We start from the raw sequence: 7,256 nt of genomic DNA on the forward strand, positions 1-7,256 counted from the left end.
TTGTTAACTCCAGTTTGGTGTAATGTTACATTGTAGACTGTTAAAAGTACAGATCTCCCCAAATTGCAGTCACATACCATATTGACATCAAGTCTAATATATAAAAATAAAATATTGAAATGAGTGGGGACCCACCTGAAATTGGCTCATAACTCACCTAGTGGGTCCCAAACCACAGTTTAAGAAACAATGTTGTGCTAGAATAGTAAAAAAACCCATGGAATTAACTGGAGTACTTTTATTTTGTGTTACTTAATCAAGGTTTACATCTTTTTAGGTGTACTTTGCCCATACAAAGTGTTTCTCTTCCAGGAAAAATGCAGACACAGAGTAAGCTTTTTCTCAACAGAAGACAGATCATCTTAGAGTTGTACAGACCAAGCAATTTTTACCCAGTGCCAAGCAGATTCTCCACAAGTAATAGTATGCTTTAACAAATAACTTCAGAACATCATGCCTCCAAAACTAATCATAATACTCAAGCTGAAAATTTTACAAATGAGGGAACAAGCCGGCCTCTAGCAAAATGCTTAAATTCATCACTGCCACCTCTAAGACAAGAAAATAGACGCATAAGGCTCCCAGCATATATTTAGGATATGAGAACTGCCTGGCCACCTACCTTTCCTTACTTTCATATTCCAGCAGATCAAAAGAAAGTGGAATGAAGTAGCAAGGGCTAACAGCAGAAAGGAACATAGGAAAGCAAAGAGTTTCTGATTTAAACCCTAATCTAAGCATTAATCTTGTCTAATTTAGACTATTACAAAATTTTATTAAGTAGGCCTCTCACATTCCTGCTGCTAGATGCATGGATTTTCTTGCTTGCTACAACCATATGTCCTTCTGTAAGTTTCTTTTCACTGCCTTCCTATTACTTTGTTCAGTTAACTGACTTTTAAAGCGTGCACAACCTTGTTCCTTCCTACTTTTGTCTCTTATCTCACAAAATGCTCCCAATACATTTCTCTGTGTGTTTCTCTCTACTTGCTGTATCATTTCAGCAACCTTTCATCCTTGTTGCCTTTTCTACTCCTTTTGCATGGAATACTCTCTGCTTCATGCTCCATCACCCTAAGAGGTCCCTGAACACCTGAACTTTGTAATTTTGTCTTCCCTCCCTAAAATTCTATTTTTCCTTGAGTATAAAAATTGATATTTGTTACCAGTTCTTATACCAAGAGAGGATTCCTGAATTTTATGAATATGCTAAATCTCTCCTTTCACCATGACTTAGTCTAGAGCAGGGTTTCTCAAACTGTGGGTTGCAACCTGATTGTGAGTGGGTCATGAAGCTGAAAGTGACAAGCTGACAGCACGCGAGCGAAATGCATTGAATCCTATGGAAACCGAACGATACCATATGTTTACTCATGAGTAGACAAGCATACTTTGGTCCATAGTGAAGGGCAGGCCAAGAGGAATCCAACGCCACCAGAATTGTTCCGAACTGATGAATACAGTCCCCCAAAAACACCCAAGAAGGAAGTTTCTTCCTCCAAGCTAACAAACATATTGAGCCCTATGGAAAGCGAAACTAAGTCACTTATTTGCATTTATTCATGAGTAAGTAAACACACTTTGGCTCATGTGGAAGGTCAGGCAAAGGGGTGCAAGGCTACCAGAATGATACTATGCATGTGGAGCTCAACAAGTGTTCCAGAAGACAGTCCCTCCCTCCATAGAGGCTTGAGCTGGTAAGATTTTCTTTTTAGTCTTGTAAAACTATGTAGGTCCTGATGGTGTGATGGTGTGCAAAAGTGCATTCCAGTGCTAAAAGGGCTAAAAGGGCTTGGGAACCACTGCTTTATTGGAAAGGGATGTTGTCTTTTACAGACAACAGTGGAGCCTTATTTCCTCTCTTCATCATTTCCTGTGCTATGCTATCCCCAACAATCATAGCCATTAAGCTGCTAGCGCAACTCCTGTGCCCAACTAGTGGGTCCTGAGCCATCATTCAGGAATTGGTGCTAAATGGTCACTCCTATTTCTGAAAAAGAAGGATCCAGCATCTAACAATTTATTTTTACTTGCAAGTGGTATGATTTCCAGCTTGGAGTCATAGTTATTGTCAATGTGGTAAGGAAAATCACACTAAGAGCCAAGCACATTACATTTACTATTTTAAAATCTAAGTATCTGTAAAGAATAAATTTTGTGAAAGCAAATGAAACAAAAGTTTAACCTTCTGCAGTAGAATCCCTTCCTGGACAGCAACAAAACAAAGCTGATTTGGGGCTGCTCTTCTGAAGGAACCTCTCACAGTGGCCCATCTTCTTGCTCCTCTGCCTCATTCGGACTAAGACATCATTTCTTTTTGAAGCCAGGATCTGTTACCACAGGAATATAAAGCAGATAGGACCATACTTAATACAACATGAGAAGTGCCAATTAAAAGCAATATATACTCCCTTTATCCACCCTCCCTTTAACTATCACAGGAAAGTCTATAGCATTATTTACACACCCAAGAAATAATATTTCATCAACTAAATCAGCTACCTCACCATCGCTTTGATACCTCAAACATGTACTTACGTACACTTTGTGCCAATAATTTATTTGACACATAGAATTATAAAAACCAAGACAGCTCATTAAAATTACTGGGAGTCCATTTCCATACCCTTGGGCCAGACAAATTATTCAGAACATAATGCTGATAAATGTCTTAAACACTGATTTTCAAATATCCTAATATCCAGTTCCAGTAAATACCTACAAGAACACATTCAATTTCAGCCAAGTCTCGGAATAATTATAAGGTGTACATGTCTTCTGTGCTATTTTCAATGGCAACAGAAATTAGGTTAACACGAAGCAACAAGTTGTCTAATCATGTTGTTTAACTACTATCACTTGGTTTTTATCCAATAGAATTTCTACATTGCAACCTGTTTTCCTGAACCTACATAAATCTAACACACCTTTTACCTAAGCAACCATTAATCTTCTATCTCAAAGAAAAGTGTAACTTCCATATACCATATTATTTTCTGAGTCAGAACTTCTAAGTGTCTGACATTATGCTCAGCTTTGCAATAGCAAGGTATAAAATTAAGTGCCTCCCTAAGTTGGCACAGGGATATCCCTCAACACCTTCTTACTAGCAGCCTGCTATGCTTCCTGCACCTGGGAAGCACCAATTATCTGCACTGCTATTGAGAAAGAGTAACTACACACTAGGAACAATACAAAGAGTTTATTTGAAACAGGAAAAGACAAAGTACAATCCATGTACGCTGCGGTCATGGGAGCAGCCCCAGGTACCTAGTACTGACAAAAACTCGCAAAGAGACATAGCAAGGAGACAGACGTTTTAAGAGGCACCACAGAGACAGCTGGGGTGTAGCAGAACAAGCAGAGGCTTGTGCCACAAAAGCCACAATCGGAAACTAGCCATTTCGAAGATCTTGTGTCCAGTTCTGGCCGCCACATCACAAAAAGGATAGAGTACAGTTGAATTGGAAAAAATGCAAAAGAGAGGGACCAAAATCATTAGTGGACTGGAGTACTTCCTTATGAGGAAAAGCTACAATGTTTGGGAGATCTTCAGTGTAGATAGAAGGTATCTGAGGACAGATATGATTGAGACATACATAAATATTCATGAGATGGATAGAGTGAAGTTCTTTTCCCTCTCAAACAAAACCAGCACTAGGGGACAACCATTAAAGTTGACTGGCTGGAGTCAGAACAGACAAAACAGAATATTTCTTAAACTAGCTTCTAATTAATCTGTGGAACTCCTTGCCACAGGCTATTGTGATGGTGCCTGGGTGCCTGGCCTAGGTGCCTTTCAAAGAGGATTGGAGAGATTTATGATGATGATGATGATGATAATAATAATAATAAACTTTATTTGTATCCCGCCCTTCTCCCTAAAAGGGACCCATTATTTATGGGGGTTTATGGAGGAAAAATCTATACAGGTTTCAAGTGCTGATGACAGTTGGAAGTGTGGCTCTGGTACATCCCTGCCTAGATGCCTTTAAAAGAGAATTGGACAGATTTATGGAGGAAAAGTTCATCACAGGTTAGAAGTCATCATGATGACTTTATGAAGTCCATCACAGGTTAGAAATCATCATCATGACTTCATGATGACAGCATGAAACCTCTGGTTTTTAGAGGTAGCCTTTCCCTGAATGCCAAATGCAAGAGAGTGGCTGCAGAAAACAGGTACAGTCAGTTCTCTTTATATGTGAATTCACTACCTGCAAATTCACCTCTCGTTATCTGTGACTCTGTTCTCATTATCCATGAATACTGCAGCAGTGCATGAGGTGGGGTGGGGGCTCAGCACAGACACAGGCAGGGGTGAGAGGTTGTGGGGGGGAGGAGGAGATGGCCTCCTTGTGAACAGAAGGCAGCATTGGTGCCATGGGGGGGAAGAGACACATGACTGACAGGGGAGGCAGTTGCAGTAATCGCAGCCGTCAGTTATATTTGTTTTTCAAGAAATTGTCTACGTTTTCCAGGAATCTAACCCCAGCAGATAACGAGAACTGACTGTATCTTGTTGCCTTGTGTGTTCCTAGATGCATCTAATGGGATGTTGTGATATACAAGAAGCTGGACTAGAAGGGCTTTTGGACCTGATCCAGCAAGGCTCTTCTGATATTCTTAAGATCTTCAGAGTGAAGAATCATCCTGTGTCTAGACAGATAAACATCTAGGAAATTACTACCACTGTTACACATTGGTAATCTTTTACCCATGCCAATTCTAATTAAAATTACATATTTCTATACCAATCATTACATGTTCCTGTGTGTATGGATCACAATAGCCTCATCAAGTAAAGCTAACAATCTGCAATAACTTATTGCCAATAAGAACATAATCATTAACTTTAACATAATGTACATGTGCAATCCTAGACATGTCTACTCAAAGTAAACCCCACTGAGTTCAATGAGATTTACTCCCAGGTAAATGTGTAAGGATTTCAGTCTTAAGAGTTTCTTCTTCACATATGCCTAAAAGAATGAGCTTAAAACATCTTCTTTTATTTCCCTTCTTGCAATTTCTTTAGTGGGTTTAATGAACAAAAACCTGCTTTCCCATCATGAACAGGATGAGCTGTCACCACCACTGCTCTTAAATTACACTAAAAATATGGCTGTTAAGTACTAAGGCAATTCTTCCCAAGCCCAAGCTATGAGCCCTTGGTATTCCAGATTCCCCCCCCCCCCACTCAAATGAGGACATGCCACAAGGTCTTTCACCCAAGGAACCTCATTTCCTGAGCAGAGCTCTGAAAAGTTCTACTTGCTTCTGCCTGCCAGGTTTCTTCCAGTCCAACTTCCAAGAAAGGGCTGAAAACATCCCCCCCAACCCAGTAAAATAACCTCTTTGGCCATATCTGAAGGTCATTTCTTTCAATTGCTAACCCCAGGCACTTGGCATGCTAGCCAAAACCTTCCCAAAACTGATTACTTCTCTCCAATCCACATCACATGTCTACCAACAAAACTCAAACCCCATTACATCCCATACTACTGCTTATCTGGCTCTTCCCAGTCGGCTGCTCCCTCAATAAAGCCTCTCCTTTTTTCCCTGAAACAATCATTCTTGACAAGGGCCCACAATGTAGCCTTCAGTCATGCTCCAGTATCCCTTGTCCTTTCCTGCATAGATATCCCAGTTTCAACCACCAGGCTCCTAGCTTTCATCTCGCAAAAGAGTTTCCCCAGCAATCCTGCCACACAGACCCTCCCTGAGTCACCACTCACACTTCTCACTCAAACCTTTGACCAGAGACTTCTGCCTTTGCAGCTATGGTAAGACTGTCAAAGTGCTCCCAAGCGGGTCATGTTCTCTTGTTTGTCTTCAAAGCACCACCAACACTGACAGCATTAAATAACTACTAGTCAGATCTTTATTCCTCAACTCTCTTCCTTTAAAGAGCTCAGGACCTCCTCCTCTGCCCCCCCCCAATGCCGGCCTCACAACAACCCCCAAAGTAGTGCAGGGGCTACCCCAGGAAAGAGACCGTGCATGGTTCAGCTCCCCCACCCCCAATCATGAAGTTCAATTTACACAACTTAGGCTGCAATCTTACCTGGGAGTAAGCCCCATTGACTAAAATGGGGGTTACTTCTGAGTAGACATGCATAGGATTGGGCTCTTACTATCTTCTATCTATCCTACCTCATAGAATTGCAAGGGCAAAATTGGAATGGGAGCCACTATCTGCTGCTCCCTCAGCTTCTTGGAGGGAGGACTAGAAACACCACCCATTTTCCTTAAACAAGCCAGACGCATGGCTGAGAAAATATTTAACCCATTTGCACCCAGCCCACACGTGTACACATTTGGTCCCTGTTGCGTGTATGCAACGTTGGGAAGAAACGGCTGAGAGGCGGTCGAGGCTACTTAGGGCAAGGCAGTGTTCTCTTTCCTCTGTCCCACGAAGCGCCAAACATTTTCTCCACCCTCCTTTTCCTCTCCTGATGGGCTTTCTCACGCTCACCCAGCCCAACGCTCCAGCAGCCAGGACCACCCAGGCGCTCTCCGAGATCCCAAGCAGACCTCAGAGGTCTCCCCCTAGTTCTCTCCAGCCACGGGCTGCCCCTACGCAGCGCAGCCACCGCCCCTTCCAGGAGGGCGCTATGGCCGGCGTCAGAACTCCTCCAACTCAGGCTACAACCATACCCTCACTTTCCTGGGAGGAAGCCCCATTGACTAGAATGCGACTTACTTCTGAGTAAACATGCATAGGATAGGGCTCTTAGGCTGCAAGCCTGCCCACCCTTTTCTGGGAGTAAGCCCCACTGACTCTAATGGGACTTACTCCTGAGTAGACAGGCATAGGATGGGGCTCTGGGGCTGCAATCCTGTCCTCACTTTCCTGGGAGGAAGCCCCATTGACTACAATGTGACTTACTTCTGAGTAAACATGCATCGGATGGGGCTCTTAGGCTGCAAGCCTGTCCACTCTTTCCTCGGAGAAAACCCCATTGACTAGAATGGGACTTACTTCTGAGTAGGCAGGCACAAGATGGGGCTCTCACGCCGCGCAGCCGCCCCCGAGCAGCCACCGCTCTCGCCCACCACCAGAGCCCTCCCAGCACCCCCGAGCCGTTCCCAAGAGGCCGCAAAGCCACGAACAAGCCCGCTCTCCCTCGCCATCACCCGTACCTCCTCCTAGGCCCGACCTCGAATCAGCCGCTCCTCCGCCACCCCGTTCCTTGTCCCCCCCCCAGCAGCAGCCACGGCCACGGCCACCGCCGGAAACTCGCCAACAGCAA

The 7,256-nt window shown here is 43.5% G+C and overlaps 1 protein-coding gene across 3 annotated transcripts in view; it reads right to left on the minus strand.

Moving 5' to 3' along the window:
* Positions 1-7,242, minus strand: part of RNF41 (ring finger protein 41) — a 33,485-nt gene extending 26,243 nt beyond the window's left edge. Inside the window, exons 1-2 of one of the 3 annotated variants that reach the window (XM_066616509.1) lie at positions 7,147-7,242; positions 2,186-2,330 (exon numbers count right to left, since the gene is read on the minus strand). The gene's annotated coding sequence lies outside the window, so the exon portion shown is untranslated. Of the gene's footprint in view, positions 1-2,185; positions 2,331-6,067; positions 6,132-6,156; positions 6,207-7,146 lie in introns of those variants that run through there. The other 2 variants (XM_066616511.1, XM_066616512.1) reach the window with 2 other exon arrangements.
* Between the last annotated feature and the right edge of the window lie 14 nt (positions 7,243-7,256).

Source organism: Tiliqua scincoides, chromosome 2 (assembly GCF_035046505.1).
Source record: "Tiliqua scincoides isolate rTilSci1 chromosome 2, rTilSci1.hap2, whole genome shotgun sequence".
Classification (NCBI taxonomy): Eukaryota; Metazoa; Chordata; class Lepidosauria; order Squamata; family Scincidae; genus Tiliqua; species Tiliqua scincoides.